Source organism: Bos indicus x Bos taurus, chromosome 21 (genome assembly GCF_003369695.1).
Source record: "Bos indicus x Bos taurus breed Angus x Brahman F1 hybrid chromosome 21, Bos_hybrid_MaternalHap_v2.0, whole genome shotgun sequence".
NCBI lineage: Eukaryota > Metazoa > Chordata > Mammalia > Artiodactyla > Bovidae > Bos > Bos indicus x Bos taurus.
This window is the reverse complement of record NC_040096.1, coordinates 312,850-332,412: the sequence shown is the minus strand read 5'-3', so window position 1 is coordinate 332,412 and position 19,563 is coordinate 312,850. Positions and strand designations below refer to the sequence as shown.

Below are 19,563 nucleotides of genomic sequence, written 5' to 3'. Positions count from 1 at the left end.
TGTCGAGTGTGACAAGGGCCTGTCTGATGTGTGGACAGTAAGACTGGGTGTTGCTCATGGTCGCACATAAGGAGCCTGTAGCTTCGTGGCCAGCGAGAGGGAAGAGACAAGCATCATTCCTTAGGGTCACACTTGGTACCACGGAGTGGTAGTCACAGTATTGACAACACTCAAAACCAGAGGCAGATATTTGGAAGTGTGGGGGCGACCAGTTGATATTTGGGCGTATTCATGTGAGAGGCCTGACAGACTGTGACACTGATGTTTCTGAAGAGTCGCAGAAGGTTAATGACCTGTAGTCTTTTTTATGTGAGTGGAGACTGAGACATGACTTGCTGTTGACTGCAGTGGGAGGAATCACCTGGCTTGTGAATGAGGCGAGCAGATTACTGAGCATCCTGATTTTTTCTTACTCATTGTTCTAGGGGTGGTAATTCTCATTAAGTATTTAAATGTTTCTTCAGGGAAAATGGTCACAAGTGAGAGAGAAACTTTAGCAAAGGTCATTAAGTGCTTAATTGGTGACATTCATTCATCTGTAGGAAATCGACTACTGCTTGAAGCCTGACTTAGGAGACAGTTTGGAGCCCATACGCATATTTCTGTGTTTGGGTACTTAGGGGATCCTCACAGTCCAGGGACCCAACCGAGCCTTCTTCTAGAGTAAGGGGATATCATTTGAGACAAAGGCAGAGCCAGAAATTGGCAGGTGGAGTCCGAAACCACAGTGGGTGGAGTTCAAGGAGAGCAGGTACCCTGCAGAACGGATAGGGGACATGGCTGGACTTGCTGGTAGAGCTCCCCCAAGGTGAGAGGCTGGTTCTGTCAGAAGTGGGGAACCCCTGCTCCCGGGGTGGACAAGGTAAGTGTGAGGCAGACTGTGTAGACAGTGGAGAAAGAGGAGGTGGACATGGCCTCCTGCTCTTGGGGGTTTTGGGGTAATGAGGAGGGCCCTGGTGCCAGGACCCGAGGCCTGGCATGGTTGGGGGGCTCAGATGGAGAAGCCTGGGGCCTGGTCACCAGTCCACTGTGTGTCAGTGAGTGTAAGAGACGAGAAGAGGAAGCAGCCGCGGGGCAGGAGGGCCCACTGTGCTCTGAAGACAGTGGGCGGCAGTGGCTTGTGCGAGGGAGAGGTGTCTCCAGGAGGCAGCTCTCGAGGGGTCACGGCAGTGACTTAGCAGCACAGGTGGGGTTTTGGAGTGGGGCTTGCGGGCACTGTGGGCTGGGTGGGGGGCACTATGCTGGCTCAGGAGAAAGGGAGTGGGGACTGAAAACCTGGCTCACAGGCAGGGCAGGCACAGCATATTTGGTGGGGCCTCCCAGAGGAATTGGTCACCTTATCTCTGAGACCTTCTACCGGGGGATAGAGCTTCGGGGGACGAGGGGGAAAGAGATGGAGGCTGCACCCCGCAAGGGGACTGGGAGGTGATGGTTGGGGGCGACACAACCTGGAGGCCTCTGTGGCCCTCAGAGGACCCTCGAGGGTCTGCAGTCCACAGTGGGACTGTGTCCTACCCCCTACCCAGTTCCCAAGTGTGTTCTGGCCCCAGGCCCTTGGGTGGAAGTGGAGCAGAGAAGGGAGCAGTTCTGTCAGGAGGGAGGGGAGACAGGAGGGAAGACAGGTGTGGCTCCGCGAGATTCCAGACTTCCATTTCCTGTGCAACACAGTGTTCGTCGCAAAACCGTCGAGCAGAGCAGCGTGTGACCCCGAGCAGGCTGAGCTGGTGGTTGGCTCTGGCCACTCTGCAGACGTATGGGGTGTTCTATCCTCGGAAGAGGGCCCTGTCTCCCAGGTTTAGGGACTCCTGCACGTGAAGGCACCACCCTCTTCCCAGGGACAAGACTGAGCAGAGCCCGGGCAGTCCTGCAGTGCAGGTGGCTCACAGTCAAGGCGGGGCCGCCCTGCCTCTCAGCAGGCCCCTGCTGAGTGAGCTCCTGGTACCTGCAGGCCCAGGTCTTAGTGCTCAGGGCCTGAGCATCTGTGCTGGGCCTAGTTCAGCCCAGAGTCCAATGACACGCTCACCTCTGTTTTAATGGGAGACACCAGTGGTGCTCAGCTCCGAGCTGTGGGTCCGAGGCCTTTCTGCTGCAGGTTGTCTGCGACACCTTTAAAAACAATGAGAGCGGTGCAGACAGTGTTCCAGGCAGACCGGTGATTGTGATCCACGGACTTCACATGGGAGAGGGAGGTCAGAGCAGGTCCGGGCCGAAGGGGAGCTGGGGTGCCAAGGGGAAGCAGAGCAGGTGCAGGCCCCGCCCTGGGACGTGAGAGTGGGCTCCAGGGGGACCCTGGACGCCCCAGCCCCAGACAGCTGATCCTGTCCTAGTCAGCTCCACACCCTCATGTCAGCACTGCCTTCCCCACATATGGGAGTTTTCCAGCTGCTGGGGATGAGCCCTGAGTGTCTGCAGAGCAGCAGGCGGCCTGTTGCTGTTGGAGCGAGGAGGGCAGTGCCCTCCCGGGGGCCCTTTTGCTGTGAAATTGCTGATCTTCCAAATGGACAGGCTATGGCTCGACTGACAGAGTAAGCTCTCTTTTCTTCTAACAGCACTGCTGTTTGCCATGTGTTTCAGCCGACCCCTCTTGGGTAGTGCCCCGGACCTCAGGTTCCCTGCGGCAGACCAGCTGGCAGACTACTCAGGAGATGGGGCAGTGCTGCGATGCCTCCAGAAAGGCTAGCTGGCAGCGCTGCACAATGAGCTGTCAGAGGCAAGGACCCTGCCGCCCCCTTCCTGTCCCTGGTGGGCACCTTGTGAGGCACCTGCCCCCTCACACTGTGGTCCTGAGGTGGGTTTGGAACAAAGCGCTGATAGGTCACTTTATGTCTTCCCATTTTCCTTTTTCTGGCTAAGAGTTTACTTTGAAGGCATGCTTTTTTTTTTTTTTTTCTTAAAATAACCAATTTGGATAACTTGTGGCCTACTGTGAGGCCCAGCATGGTACTAATTAGCACAGTTTTGAAATCATCTTACGAGTAAATGGATACACATATCCATCAGCTTATAGTGAGAAGAATTCTCATTGGAAGTTTAAGTGCCTTTATATGTTCACCTCATTCATGGCATGTATTTGTTCATACATGTCTGTGTTTTGACCTTCCATATTCAGTGAGCAGTTAGTTTGGGCCAGACATGGTCAGAAGTAGGACTCCAGCAGTGAATTAAAAACCATGTGTGTCCTTTATCCACTGCTATGTAACGAATCATTGCAAAGCTTAGTGACTTCCTAGGGAGCAGCTCACAGTCCACAGTGCCTGTGCATTGTAGCAGGCGGGCCTGGTTCAGGGCCTCCTGAGGGCACAGACACGGGAAGGCCCCCCAGGGCTGAATGTCAGGCTTTCAGACTCACCTGGCTGCTGGGGACAGGCCCAGGTCCCTGCCGTGTGGCTTTCCCATGGCCTGGCTTTCCTCAGAACACCCTCTGAGAGCGAAAGCCTGGGGTTTAGCCCGGGGCATTTTGCACCCTGGTCTCGAAGCCGCACACCTTCACTTCTGTTTGCGAGAGTGAGCTGCGAAGTCCTGCCTCGCTCAGGGGCTGAGCAGGAGTTGCCCCTTCTGCCTCTTGAAGGGAGGAGGATGGAAGAATTTGCGGACCCCTTTTTAAACCCACACAGCCTGTGGAACAATAATGAGCAGGGAAAGGAGACCAGAGTGCCCGAGTTGTCCAAGGAGGAAGGGACGATTGTGTGTGGGGTGGCCAGCAAGGTGACACCAGGAGGGTGACCTTGAACCAGAGACCCGGAGGCAGGAAGAGAAGTACCCACTTAGAGATAGAAAAAGGGTCGTGTCAACCAGCGGGGACAAGGGAGAGAGTGGGCCACATCAGGGAGGAGCCTGGGCTCAGGCCTGAGCAGCTTGAGGCCAGAGCCTGTTTCCTGAGGTGAGGAGGGCTGCCGGGACGGGGAGCTAAGAGCCGGGCCTCAGCCCTGTTGAGGTGGGTGAGCCCATGGGGTGTCCCAGGGAACATGTCAGGAGAGCAGCTGAGTGTTCTGGCCTGCATCCGGGAGAGGACTCACTCAGCTCAGGGTGGACTTGGGGTTGTGGGCATACAGACGGCATTTAAAGCCACGAGCACAGTAAAGTCACCAGGCGGGTGCCAGTGGAGAGAGATGGGCTGCAAGGGTAGAGCTGTGGGGCACCCTGCATTCCAAGATTGAGAAGGGGTGCAAGGGACTGAGGAATAACCCCAGGGAGGGCAGGGCCTGGAGCCCAGGGAGAGACATGCTGGGGCGGGCGTGGGGGAGGGCAAGGAGGGGAGAGGGCTTAGTAACAAGGGTTCCTCGAACCCCCGGGGAGCTGCCCTGCAGGTTGGGACACACCCACCGCCTGCTGGCAGAGAGCTAGAGACCAGGCGGGAGGGGACCGTAGAGGCCACTCCCAGGGAGCTTTCAGAGACCCACAGTGGGTGCTGCAGGGAGCCCCGGAGGAGGAATCTGCTGGTTCCTCTTGTGCTATTGGAAGGCAAGAGAACAGAGAGGACGTGCTGACCGGGCTGATGGGGGTTAACCCACACGCAGCTGGTTCACTGGAGCGGAGCAGGAATGATGGCAGGTGGGCCTGGAGCCAGCGAAGCGGGTAGCCCAGCCCTGGGGTGGGGTCATGACGAAGGCAGGAGGCGAGGGCACTGGCCACAGGGGACAGGGAGCCAGCAAGCCAGCACTTCGAGGCTGCCCCTCAGTTCCTTTGAGGTCATGTCTGGGAAAGAAGGCAGGACCTGGGTGACAGTGTGGCAGAGGGGACATTTGCAGAGAGAAGGGTGTGAGGTGTGAGAGCCGGAGGGCGGCACGGGGCCCCGCGGGCACGTCCCCCAGAATAGCCCAAGGGCCTGTGTCCCAAGAGGAGAGCTACGGGGGGCCTGGCCCTCCTGTCTCCTGGCTGCCTCTGCTCACTCCTGTCTGTGGGTGTTCAGACCAGCCTGGGAAATGGAGGGCTGGAAGCCTGAGAGGATGGCACTCTCTGGTGAACTGGTACCAGAGATGACCGCTGATAGGGACCCAGCGGCTGCCGAGGTGAAGGGTTCTTTTTTCTTATTTTCCTCCAGCCTGGCTGATGGAGGCATGGACATATTTTTGTAATTTTCAGTTTCTGTCTCTGACTCCATCAGCCCACCCTTGTGAATAACCTCATAGGATTGCCTGCCATCCTGGGTGTCACCAGGCCATCTAGGAACTGGATTGTCCCCCTGCCCGTTTCTTCAGTCCTGCTCGCTTAATAGATGGCCGTGTCTCATGAGCATGGCCCATTTATCCACAGTCAGGGCTTCCATATAAAATTGGGTTCAGTTCCTGATAGACTTGAGCTGCTCTAAATGTCACTGACGAGACGTGGTCCTCTCATGCCCAGATGCAGATCCTGAAGGAGCAGGACTGGGAGCGCGCGCAGCAAGCCAGCGTGCTGGCTGAAGTGGCCCAGGCATTCCAGAGTGACGAGGGCGTGTCTGACGGTGAGGGCGACAGGGTCACCCTCTTCAGCTTGGTCACTCAGCTGTTGCCCAGCGGGCAGGCCGATGCCGAGACTCTGACTGTGATGCTGCAGGAGCAACTGGACACCATCAATGAAGAGATCCGGTGGGTGATCGCAAACTCGGCTCCCCAGAAACTCGGTTTCTCTGAGGAGCTGTCTTCTAGGGACGTCTGAGTGTTCCATAGTAAGAAACCTGACCTCAGGTCTGCTTCAAGAATTTTCAGTTTTGAGATTGCCCTTGACTATAGAGCTCGGTCAGCCAGGGCGTTCTGTCCACGGTGTGGTGTCAGCACTCTGTGGGGTGGTGTTGTGGGGTGCCCCCCTCAGCTCTGAGCCCCAAGGTGGGTGAGGTGCCGAGGCGGTGTCCCCTGCAGCCCGTGCACCCTCCTGTGTCCCTCGGAGCCTCCCACGTTCTGGTGAAAGGCCACCTGGGGAAAGCTGGGGTTTTGGTGTTGGCAACTTCCCACTCAGATCTGCATTTTCCTTTTTAACTTAATGCAGTGTGAAGATTGGCTTGTTGTAAGACAGTGATCCAAGGACATGTGTTTGAGTTTTTCTCATCTCATCAGTATATTTAAGATGTTTTCTTTAGACACCGTCTTGGCAGTTATAACAATTTTCAAAACGGGATAGAATCCAAAGGCCTTCCTCATGGTGAGCAGGGGGCCTTTGGTCTGGGTGCAGCCAGGTGGCTGTTGGCCCTGAGGCCTGCCTGGTGCCACACCCGCACAGATATGCCTGGGTCCCGAGTCCACGTTCAGAGTGGCCGCAGGCCGGTGACCCTGCACAGTACCAGGCAGAGCTGCTGCTCAGGCTGTTCTCATCATGTCAGCCCAGGCCGAGGTGCCCGTTCCTGTCAGCCAAGTGCGGGGCTCTGGGGGAAAGGCAGGGGGTGAACGGGACAGCCAGCAAATGCAGGTGGTGTCGCCTGCCTATTTGACGCCAAGACAGACAGCTTTGTGGGCCGTGTTTGAGCACAGACGAGCTCAGAAAGATGGACTTTCCACGTCCCTGCAGGAAATATGGAACGGTTATATATTAATATTTTTATTTTACAGCAAGTTGTCAGGTAAAAGTGATTTTTCCTTATGCGACAAGTTGACTTGATGTAAATGGTAAATTCTGTCCATCAACTTGTTATCAACAGTGAAAACCTTTCAAGATGTATGAGTAGAAGTGAAGCTGGAGAGTTTACTTCCTGTAAGAATCTTGTATTTTAATTTGAAAATCATTTTATTTGCATAATCGTGTATTTAAACTGCTATATAAAGTCATCCACCACACATTAGGGGAGAAGAGCAGAAACTGTGAATTCTAGGTTAATGCAGCACATTGACATGAATCCAGAAACTCACACAAAGCTGGTGGAGAACTTCATCAAGTGATGCGTTTGTATATATACAACCTTAAAAAAAAAAAAAAAATGATCAACTCAGCACTTCATCTGGTCTGGAGACTTGTATTTAGAAACTGCAGCTTGTTCATGAATTGCTGTTTTGATTATACAGAGTTCCTGATTCCCAGTGGAAAAGACTTGAGGCACTGACATGCATCTCTGCCCTGAGAGCAGGGGAGGTAAGGGTTGTCAACTTGAGGTATCTCCTCACAGAAAGAGAGTCGCCACCAGGGCCCCTTCAGAATGTTAGAGTAAATAAGTGAAATCAAGTGTGAATGATCAAGGACAGTTTGTAAGACTCAACACTAAGTTATTCTAAGTTTGAGAATATTCAAAAGAGGAAACGTAGAATCTTTTGGCTGAGATGTTAATTGAGCAACTGTTTCTGGAATTTGCTTATCATGACACAGAATGCCAGCCCAAATTTATTGTCCAGACAGGTTCCTCTGCTGACAAAGGCAGGTGACGGGGTTTATTCTATTTTAGGTTGATCGAAGAAGAGAAGGAGAGCACGGAGCAGCAGGCCGAGGAGACTGAGAGCAGGGAGGGCAGGGGGAGCTTAGGCAGCCTCCGTCGTTTTAAATCAGTGAGCTCCCTCAACCTGCTTCCCGCGTCCTCGCATGCTGGCTCCTGCCTGCCCCTGCCCAAGCCCAGAAGGAGGCGGCACAGCCTGGCGCAGGAGTGAGACCGGCTGGGCATCATGACTCTGGTATGTGTCTGCCTCCTATCTGCTGCATCCCTCCCCCAGCACGCTGTTTTTTTGTTTGTTTTTTCTCTTTATACCCAGAAGAAAATCAGGTACATTTGCTACGCTCAGAGGTCTAAAAGTTTTTAAACTGCTTAGTCTTTAATCATTCCACAATGACACAGCGACAAATTAGTCTTGATATTTGGACCACCAACTTAGCATGTCATCATGAACTCAGCCAGAGCCTGCCTCTGTAAAGTTGGGCCTGGCCTGTGCTGGGCACAGCAGCTACAGGGAGGTTTCTGTTCTCAGGGAGCAGACAGCTTCGTGAAAGTAACCATAGGCAGCTCTCATGGCGTGGGAAAGCCATGCAGCACATTTTCCATTGGGGATGCCTGGCTTCAGGGTGCATGGCATGCGGTGGGAACAAAACCAAGAATCTACACTGGTCTGCTTGCTGATGGACCTGGCCACGCACTCAGGCCAGCTCTGCATGTGAAACCAGGTTAAAAGCCCAGGGCCCCAGGGCCCCAGGGCCCCAGGGAAGACGTCGGGCTGCCTCACTTTTCCAAGTCTAAAACTGGGATGACAACCTAGGGCTTTTGGTGACAGAGTGTGCAGCTGTAAAGCACATGTTCCAGCTTTCTTGCATGTTTAGTTTAGGTGTTGTGAGTGCATTGCTATTTACCCCATGAAATCATGTGTACAACACTCTGCTTTGTAACTGGACTTGTATTATCTCTTTTTTCTGTTACCACCCATTTCATGTTAGCTGTGTTGTTAGTCAGCTTATAATTAAATTAACCGTGAATCATTTTAGCAGCCTGTGAAGTGCTAACTAGTCCATTTTGTTGTCTTTTGACACTGTTTTTATAATTTGCATCATTAGCTAATTAGTTGATATTTAAAATTCTTTGATGATTTCTCCGTGGTTTCATGCTTGATTTCTTTCTGAATATTTGGAAAAGAACAGTTCTGTATGTTTTCTTGCTGTTGGAGTTCTCTGACAGTGTCTGCTTTCATCATTGGTTTTGATTTCCTGTCTCATCCTGTTGTCTGCTTAGTCGTCATCAATCCAGACCCCCCCCCCCAGCCCCCGAGGCTGTAGTTTACCCATCCATCTTCCATCCCCTGTCCACCCACTTCCTCTGGTCATAGCAGTGCTGTGGTCCACAGCATGAGTCCCCTTAGTCGGGTTTGTGCTTTGTCTCCATGTCTCATTAAATGGTGTTTTCCCCCCATAGCAGTAATTTGAATTGGTTTATCACTATACAGTTACAGGAGAAGGCAATGGCAATCCACTCCAGTACTCTTGCCTGGAAAATCCCATGGACAGAGGAGCCTGGTAGGCTGCAGTCCATGGGGTCACACAGAGTCGGACAGGACTGAAGTGACTTAGCAGCAGCAGCACGAAGCTATAAGCATAATGTAGATGGATCCTAAACTACATATTATGTGTAATTCATAAATGAGATTGTGCTTACATAAAGAAATGATCCTCTTAAGTGTAGAATTAATGGACTTTTAGATATTCAGATGACATCACCCTTATGGCAGAAAGTGAAGACAAACTAGAAAGCCTCTTGATGAAAGTGAAAAAGGAGAGTGAAACAGTTGGCTTAAGGCTCACCATTCAGAAAACTAAGATCATGGCATCTGGTCCCATAACTTCATGGGAAATAGATGGGGAAACAGTGTCAGACTTTATTTTTTCGGCTCCAAAATCATGGCAGATGGTGACTGCAGCCATGAAATTAAAAAGACGCTTACTCTTTGGAAGGAAAGTTAATGACCAACCCAGATAGTGTATTAAAAAGCAGAGACATTACTTTTCCAACAAAGGTCCATCTAGTCAAGGCTATGGTTTTTCCAGTTGTCATGTATGGATATGAAAGTTGGACTGTGAAGAAAGCAGAGCACCGAAGAATTGATGCTTTTGAGTTGTGGTGTTGGAGAAGACTCTTGAGACTGAGTCCCTTGGACTACAAGGAGATGCAACCAGTCCATTCTAAAGGAGATCAGTCCTGGGTGTTGATGGAAGGACTGATGCTACAGCTGAAACTCCAGCACTTTGGCCACCTCAGGTGAAGAGCTGACTCTTTGGAAAAGACTCTGATGCTGGGAGGGATTGGGGGTAGGAGGAGAAGGGGACGACAGAGGATGAGATGGCTGGATGGCATCACCGACTTGATGGACATGAGTTTGGTTGAATCCTGAGAGTTGGTGATGGACAGGGGGGCCTGGCATGCTGCAATTCATGGGGTCACAAAGAATCGGACACGACTGAGCGACTGAACTGAACTGAACTGACACAATATCCTTTCTGTGTTGGTGCTTGTATTTAAGACTGTAAATCTCATCAGCTTTTGCACAGTTAATGTCTCTATTAGACTCGTTAAAAAAGTATCTTCTATGGTTAATAAAATGTAAAGACTGCACCTGCTATTATGCTAGCTTTCATTCTTACATATTTTCACAGGGAACTTGCTTTAATGAATTTATTTTGAGAAGTTTTAAATCAAATTCTATGTCAGGATTTTACACTAATGTCCAATAGGTGGTTAGATTTTTTCAATGTTAAACTAGGTATTATGGTAACTTCCTCATCAGTTAAATTACTAATTTAAAGTATAACATGTTTTTTAATAAGAGAAACTAACTTATAGAGAAATTTGGCTGAGAATAGACAACTGTTAAGGCCCTTTGTTGTACAGAATGCTGTGCTTTAATAAATCATGATGTTGTAATAGAATGGTATCTTCCTGAGCAATAATTTATAGTGTTTCTATAGTAAATCTTGAATAGCTTACTTAACTTCTGTGGTCAAAAAAAATGTTCTGCTTCCACTCACATGTTCTCTAAATCTTCATGTCACTTACATGTTTGCCATCATTTTTGCTTTACTGTATTTGCCTCTATGGATTCTTGAAATTTTAGTTTCAAAGTCGCAGTGAATCTGATTTCTCTTCATTTCTTTGCATGCATTCATCAGCCTAGTGATTTAAGGAAGCAGCGTTGAAAGGTAAACTATTTAGTAATGTAGCAGACTTTTGTTTCTCTGTGAAGTATTAAAGAGTCCTTATTGTTTAACGTGAATGAACACTGTATGGTTATGTCCTGGTGAATAATTGACGTTTTAATGGAAGTAATAAAACTCACCCACCACTTAAAATGTGCTGATGGTTCTGTTGGAAATTGGTCATTCGTTGGGACAATTGTAACAGTTTGCCTTTCTCCCACTTGTTTGCCTTCTGATCATCTCATGCTTGTTTATAATAGACATAGTATTATTTATTATTTTTAAAATTTTCTTTACTTATGTTTCTGGCCATGCTGCACAGCTTATGGGATCTTAGTTCCCCAAGCAGGGATCAGACCAGTGTCCCGGCAGTGAAAGTGCCAAGTCTTAACCTCTGGACCACCATGGAATTTCCGCTTAGTGTTTTCTTATAAGAAATGACTGAATCAGAGCCATAGATGTTAGATTTGCAGGAAGCCAATTTAATAATGGTGGGTAGCAGTGTGCGGGAGACTCTGTTCACCGGGCACGTGCTTTCCGAATCTGTCATCTCATATCCAGGTGAGGTCCAGGCTGCTGCTATCCCCATTCAGCAGACATAGACACTGAGGCTTAGTGAGGCCGGGCACCCTGCCCAGTCTCTCACACCCAGCAGCATGCTGCATACTGGTCTGATCAGAGCCTGGACACTTAACCATGGTGCCATCCAGCCCGCTTTCCTCCAGAGGCTCTCGTGTCCATCACAGCATCCCTGATGGAGGGAGAATCAGGAGGGAGCTCGCTGCCTCTCCCCTCGGGTCACGTGGATGAGCCCCTGTTGTTGGAGTCCAGTGCCCCAAGGGCTGGCCTTCCTTGTCCCTCTCCTGCTCCCAGCCCGTTGACCGAGCACCCCTGGGCCTTCCCACAGGACTGCGGTGGCCGCTCTCCAGTTCAGGCAGCTCAGTGCCTGGGAGCCCTTCTGCTGGGCACAGCAGAGCAGCGCCGTCCCCCTGGGGTTGATGACCTGGGTGTGCTGCTCGCCTGCCCTGTGGCCTGCTTTACCCTCCTGTTAAGTGGACACGGCGCTGCCCAGCTTGGCCATGTGGGCACCAGTGGGGCGGCTCCCATCCTGGGGGAGGGCGGCCAGCCTGCAGACCCAGAGGCCTTCCTCAGGAGGAGGCCCGGGGGAAGGGGCTGGCTGCAGTCCCTGACTTTGAGGCAGGTGTTTGTCTCCACTGAGTCCATAGTCAACCCAGGTGTATCACTTGCCTGCTCTGTTTGTTGCTGTTTTCTGATTTTTATAAATGCTTATTTTAACTTGAATTTGAGATCGATCCCTGTTCAGTTCCATGTGGATAATTTCTAGCTTTTGTAGCCTTCTGTTGTCTGAGGGTTCTTGTTAGAGCTCAGGGGAGGGGGCCCAGTTTATCCAGCTGCTGTTAAACGAGTTCAGCTGTATTTTGCACTAAGTCACTTTGTTGTCACCAAGCTCCCGTGGGACTGCACGGGATCAGTATTCTTTACAGAATCCCACTAAAAAGGCACAGTTTAGTTGGTTAAAACAACACACTCATTGTTTATGAAAATACATGCCATGCATGTCTCCTAAAACCTCCCCTGGCTTAACCACACACCCAGATGTATCAGTGAGACCTGTCTGGACCCTGAGGGGTTAATCTGTTCCCCACACTGTTGCCACCACTGTCTTTCCTGTCCTCACATCCAGGACCAGTGGAAAACCTGGGAGTCCAGGAGAGATCATCTCTTTTTTTTTAAATTAGTTTATTTATTAGTTGAAAGATAATTGCTTTACAGAATTTTCTTTTCTGTCAAACCTCAACATGAATCAACCATATGTACGCATATATCTCCTCGCTTTTGAACCTCCCCCCCCCCTCTAGGATGATACAAGATCATCTCTTAGTGAAGACCAGGGGGTGCTTTATGGAAACCACTGTGAGCGAATGACACTTGAACTGCGTGTAAATACTTCAGTGGGTAGCCCCGAGTCTGTATGTTAACGGGAAATACAATCCAGGCACATGGTGTTTGCGTGGAGGGGTTAGGTACCTTTTCTGTGTTTCTCTTGTTGTCATGGGTTCCAGTAACCTGCATCATCACTACAAATGATCTTGGGTGGTGGCACAAGCTGTATCTTTTTCTCCTTCAAACAGCAAGGTCTGGTCGGCTTTGCTGAGAGGTTTTGTACTCTAGTTGTGGTGCTTCTGAGCAGCATCTGGCGATGAGCACAGTTCTTTCATCAGGGCAGTTCATGCCATGCAGGGTCCACGGAGCCAGCATCGCTCTGCTGTCCTGCCCGGCAGGGCCATCTGGTCTCTGGATTCCAGGGAGGGTGGAGCCCGGCTGCAGGGAGGCTCCCGTCCAGGGTCTCTGCACTCAGTCGGATGCTTTCGCTGCCCCAAAGCCCTGCTTCTCTTGAACAAGACAGTCCTTTAATATGGCATTAAGCTACAACAAGGGGTTTTTTTGTACTTGGGGGAAAGCATAGCTAATAGATTTTCAAATAAGTTTCTGGTTATAATGTAACGCCTGTGTGATTGCCATTTTCAAAACAATCTATTGTTAGCCAATTTGACACTTACCTCACTCCCTCAGCTGCCAGCTTTACGGGAAGAGGTAGGAGATGACAAGACCGCCATCAAATGTGAAACCTCGACCCCCACCTTGCCGCGGTCCCTTCGGCTGGACCGCCTGCACACGGGGGCACTCTGCACAGCCACCCACGAGGACATCAGGGATGCCCACAAGTAAGCGGGCTGTGTGCGCGTCGTCAGTTTCAGGAGCCCTGCACCTCTTTTCTTCGAAGAGTTGCAAGGATGATTTTAAAGGAATACCATTGGGTTCAGTGCCTGTGTTTAGTGGTGAACTTCAGGTGCTGGGGAAGAAGAGCTCAGTGACCTCAGTGATTTTAGAAAACGTCCTTTTCTACAGATTGACTCCTGTGTTAGCTTTCTTCCTGATATTGGTAGAGGTCTGCCCAGCCTGGGGCACGTTCCTGACAGTGACGACCCCGTGCCTCTCAGGTTCGCTCTTGAGGGTCCCTCCCTTTTCCTCAGGGATCTCCTCCCAGGAGACTCTGTCCCTTCCTTTGACTGACACTGTCCTCATTGAAACCACCACCTGAGCTCCCATCCTGAGCCAGGCATCACGCGATGGAGGACACGTGGTCACTTGGCCAGCAGACCTGCATGGTGACTGTTGCTCTCTTGCCACGGCTGGGGACAGTCACCCTGCAAGAAGCGGGGGGAACTGCCCAGAGCAGGGGAGCTTGCCTTCTCCTGGAGCGTTTTCACCTGCTGAGCAGCGACCCTGCTGGAGGGTCAGAGTGCCCTCTGCACCAGCTTGCCTGGAGTCAAGCCCTCCTCAGGGGAGAGCTCCAGACAGAGAATCTCAACTTCCTGGGGGTGGTTGTCTGTGTCTCGGAGCCTGCATTGCTCGTGTGGAGTGTGTTTGGTGAAGGAGACTCCACTGTCTGCTGCAAGGTTGAGGCGCGGGTGTTGCTGGGTGCCTGTTTCTATCAGTAGCTCTTGTGGAGGGGTGTGTGTTTGCACGAGGGTGCCAGTTAAAGGTCCTTTTCTCTCCCTAAAGCTCGACAGGCTCTCAGGACAACCCTGGGAACAACCCCAGCAGCAGTACCAGCAGGCAGGACTCGCTGCACAAAGCCCCAAAGAAAAAGGGCATTAATCAAGTCCTCCATCAGCCGCTTGTTTTGCAAGAAGGAAAAGGGCCAGCCTGAAAACCCCAGCAAGGAGGCATTAGGACCAGGTGGATGCTTCACCTTTCAGAGGGAGGAGGGCCTGCCGGCATGTCCCTCTGTGTCTCCCCCGTTGTCCCCATGAGGCTCCAGTCACTCTCACTGGGAGTCCTCCTGGGAGCAGGAGTGGAAGAGGCATCTGTCTTCTCAATGGGTCTGATATGATCGGATGAGTTAATGAATGGATGGATGGATGGATTAGTGAGTGAATGGATGGATGAACAGATGGCTGGCTGGATGGGTGGATGGATGGAGCATGGAATCAATAAAGCAGATGATTGTACTCCAATGCTAGAAACATATTGTACGAAATTGATTGAGTAGGAGCTGGGCAATGATTGTTTCCTCCTAACAGTGACACGTGTTTGGAAACTGACTATGCTCATCAGTGAGGAGTGGAGTACAATCTGTGAACATCCCACAAGGAACAGCCTGCCCTCCTTCCTGCCACCTTCCCCATCCCCATGAGCTCATCAGGGGTTCTGCCCATGCCCCCACTCCAGCTCAGAGCCACACAGGTCCTCCTGGTGTCCCCTCATCACACAGGGTTATCATTAGGGCCTTCTCTTGCTTGGCTTCATCTCCTTGAAGACAGGGTATGTTCCTGCCTCTTCAGCCACAAATTTGTTGAGTCTTTGTTTGTGCTGGGTGTGGGATTTACAGGGGTAAGTAAAGCAGATGTGATCTGGAGCACAGTTAAGTGACAAGAGAGAAAAAGGAGCAGGTTATTAAATGCGATCCCTATTATTAATATATACAATGCTGAGATGGATGGTGCCTTGATTATATACCAGATGCTTTGTGTGCCCCTCCCAAGCCGGTGCTGCCCCCTCCTGATTTACAGAGGAGGACACTGTGATGGTCACATGGTCAGGGAGTGGTGAGGGCAGGTTCACACCCATGCAGCGGGACCAGGCAGTTTGCTAAACCCCAGCCACCTTTCTGGTGGAGGCCACCGGAATGAGATGGTTCTATGGCATGATGATTCAATGGACATGAGTTGGAGCAAACTCCAGGAGATAGTGAAGGACAGGAAAGCCTGGAGTGCTGCAGTCCACGGAGTGGCAAAGATTCGGACACACCTGAGTGGCTGAACTAAAACCTGAGTGTGTGCTAACCTGCTTCAGTCGTGTCTGACTCTGCCACCCCAGGGACTGTAGCCCACTAGCTCCTCTGTCCATGGGATTCTCCAGGCAAGAAGACTGGAGTGGGTTGCCATGCCCTCCTCCAGGGCATCTTCTCGACCCACGGATCGAACCCACATCTCTTGTTATCTGTTGCATGGGCAGGCAGGATCTTTACCCCTAGCACCACCTGGAAAGCCCCAGTGAATGCTGACAACTAGAAATGCAGAAAATAAGGGCTGCTCGTAAGTTAAACTGGAAGAGCAGCAAGCACAGGTTGTAAAGAGGAAAACACATGATGAGCAACAACAGGGCCAACAGAAACAAGCAGGGATGCTTTCACCCACATAAAGAAAATATCTGTGCCATTCAGAAGAGGAGCCCATCAGCCCTTGGAGGGACAGTTGGAACCAGAATAAAAACCGAGGCCACGGTCAGCAGTGCCCACCACACGGCCTGGGTGGTGTGGTGTCACTCACTGGGCTTCCTGCATCCCCAGAGCTGCTGGCCATAACCTCTCTGAGTGCCAGTCCAGGCAGCATCCCGGTGTGAGCTAAGGTATCACTGCTCTCCTTCCAGTGCTGCTGTGGGGTCCTCTGTGGGCGGCCACCCTCATCCCCTGCCTTGCCACCCGCTGGGGCCCGGCTGTCCCCCTGGGATCTTTTCAGGCCTTGAGCTTGGTTGTTCCCAGCCCTCTGCCACTTGGGACTGGGATGTGACTCAGGACTTGGCCTTGAGATGTTAAGGAGACCGTGAATCTGGAAGGACACCGCCCTGGGGCCCATGAGAAAGCAGGAGAGCAAAGCCCCCACGGCGAGGAAGCAGAGCTGGGGAAAGTGCCCACAGGCTCCACTGCATCCTGCACAAGTGCCTCTTCTTTGCCTCTCGTTTGCCTGAAACAGAGCCCAGCTGCTGCTGCTCCGCAGGTGATTCCTAAAGATGTACCTCCTGCAAGAGCTATTGTCCTGCTGCTCTGGGCTGCCTGAATGTGCTCAGGAGCATCAGACAAGTGGAGCTGCCACACCTCATACTTCAGGAGGGGGCCTGATACTGGGGAAGGGTTGGAGGGTGGGGGAGGGTCTGAGGGTGGGGGAGGACCTGATGCTGGACTAGGGTCTAGTGCTGGACTAGAGCCTGATGCTGGAGGAGGGTCTGATGCTGGACTAGGGCCTGATGAGTTGAAGAGTTGAATTATATGCTTTATATGCTCTTTTGTCGCTTCAACCATTATCCTTCAACATATATACTGATTCCAAATACCTTGCTTCCCTTTTTCCTGAGTTTGTTACCGCCTTTTTATACAACCTAGATGAAGAATTATATACTCTCTTTTCACAGACTCAAGCTTTAATTCGCTCACGTACAGAACCTTTCTTTATTGCACATATATGTGCTCATTCAGGTTTACCTGGCCCTCTGGTCACAAGAAATGATGCTGTTGACAGGCTCACAGCTCCCATTTTTACATCTGCCAATGATGAACATGCTAATCTTCATACCAATGCTAACAGATTGCACTCTAAATACCATATTCCTCTCACTGAAACACTACATATTATTAAAACCTGTGATGTCTGCGCCCCTCTGCACTTACGAACTACGATTTCAGGAGTTAATCTCCAGGGGCAACAACCTAATTCTCTTTAGCAATCTGACTTCACCCACTGCTCCTTAAAGAAAATTTTCTTTACTTTTTGTCTCAATAGATATATTTTCCAACTTTATCTGGACAGTACCTGTCTCTTCAGAATCCAATAAACACGCCTTTTCCACACTCTTACTCACCTTCCCCATTATGGGGATTCCTTCTGTCTTGAAAACAGACAATGGACCTGCATTCACCTTACATTCATTTCATTCATTTTTATCAGAATGGAACATAACACACATTACAGGAATACCCTATAATCCTCAGGGGCAAGCCATTATTGAAAGAGCCCACTGGACCCTAAAACTCATTTGTTAAAACAGAAAGGGGGAATATGGAAGAGGAGATACACCAATATAGTATAAGCAATTTAATCAGTGGCTGCCAGGAATCTTACGACTCCTAGGCAAGGGTTATGGTCTTGTCATTGCAGATGGAGAGGAAATCTGGGTTCCTCTTCACCATGTCTGCTACCGAGAAGGACCCCAAGACCGGACTCCCTCGGGAAGTGATGAAGTTGATGCAAAGGGTCTCATCAATGACCATGGAGGAGCCAATGAGGAAACACCATTGTCTGAATCCTTACCCGACATGGGCTCAAGTGAAAACATGACTCGTCAGGCTGAGCAGACACTGAAGAGTACTGGAACTCCTATGACTCCAGATAAGCTGTTTCTGGCAATGTAAACTGTTCTGAAGAGCAGGAGGAACATCATAATTGCTCCTGGTTTAATAGATCAAGCATTGGAGGCTTTCATAAATCTAAGACAAGTTTCTCGACTGATAAGGACATATTGCTGAATTGGTATAATGGGGGCTTATCACCCCCATGACCCAGGATTGTCATCCCCATTGTGGGGCCAGAGCAATGGCACATTTGGAAAATTCCAGCAGCCTTAGAGCACTTCACTAGTATTTATGGGACTATGGGTGTGTTTCGTCCTTCTAATTATACCTTCCTATATAATAGTACTGGCTATATTCAATCATGTTTTCACCTTCCATACTTGTTTATTGTAGGGCATTTTGATATTGACTTATCAGCCAAGATTGTCAATTGTACTGCATGTGCATTGTATACCTGCCTTAATCACACCATTTCATATCACAATGCTAGCATTGCACTAGTTAAACAAAGATCTGAGTTATGGCTTCCCATAAACTTAATTGAGCCTTGGACTGATTCTATATTTCTTTCTGTATTGTTGAAAACTAGGCTTAGGCGATCTAAGCGCATCATTGGGTGGATTATTGCAGGCATCTTAAGCCTTATCTCCATTGTGACTGTAGGAACTTTGTCTGGTATGGCTTTACATAATTCTATACAAAATCATGATTTTATCACTGCTTGGCACAAAGACTCTCATGATCTGTGGACTCGACAAGCTCAAATAGATCAGCAATTACAAACACGAATTAATGAGTTACAAACTGTGGTTATCTACTTAGGAGATCAAATGCAGCAACTGACTTTCCAAACACGTATATGCTGTCACTGGAATTTTACTTCTTTTTGTCTGACTAACATGCCCTATAATAGCACTGAATATCCTTGGAATAAGGTTAAGACGCATTTGCAGGATCCCACAAGTAAGTAAAGTTTAGACATCAATTTGTTGAAACAACAACTTGCTAATTTTCAAGTTAGAGTACCTAGAGAATTGTATAGCACTCAATTCTATGATACTTTAACCAAAACCCTATCGTCTCTAGACCCTAGAGCTTGGCTTTCAGGAAGCAATATTTTTATATATGTATTAATCACCCTGCTCTTTTTGTCCTTGATTATGGGATATAGAAGTATCTACTCAAGACTCCATGCCTCCTACAATGGAGTCCAACTAGCTGCTGTCGTGCTTAATTTAAAAACAAAAGGAGGATATGTTGGGAAGCGTAGTTCAAAATAGCCATAAAAGGAGAAAGTCCTTGGGAAAATGGCGAAGGGCCAGAAGTACTCGGCTTTGCACTATGGACAGAAAGACATCTCCTGTCTTTGGTTATACTCGGCGCCAAGAGTTAATAATAAATAGGGATGTTACTTGTGACAGCGGGTTGTGGGAGAAGCCCATGAGTCATTTAGAGCACGCTGTCCTTGAAATGTTTCTACTGATTATGTGTTAACTCCGTATGTGCTCTGCTGGCCGCATACTTTAAGCTCTTTGTTTCTGCTTCTATAAAAAAGCTTGACAGCAGAAATAAACTTGTCAGTCCTTGCAAGAGACTGTCCAAGTGTCCTTTCAGGTTCTTCGCTTCCAAGTCCCGGGGAGAAAATCCCCAACAATAATAAATATTGCACCATGACCTGAATACATCTCTTGCTGGCTTTTTTAATGTGCCGCTGAAAAAGTTAGTTATATTTTCACTTATACAATCCAGAATGGCTATGTCATCACAATCTAAAAATGTACACATAGGTCCATTCTTTAAACATGTTTACAAACAGGTAAAAAGAGGATTTACATAAAAATAAG

The 19,563-nt window shown here is 49.7% G+C and overlaps 1 pseudogene; it reads left to right on the top strand.

Moving 5' to 3' along the window:
• Positions 1-15,509, top strand: part of LOC113880071 — a 62,718-nt pseudogene extending 47,209 nt beyond the window's left edge.
• The last annotated feature ends 4,054 nt before the right edge of the window (positions 15,510-19,563 follow it).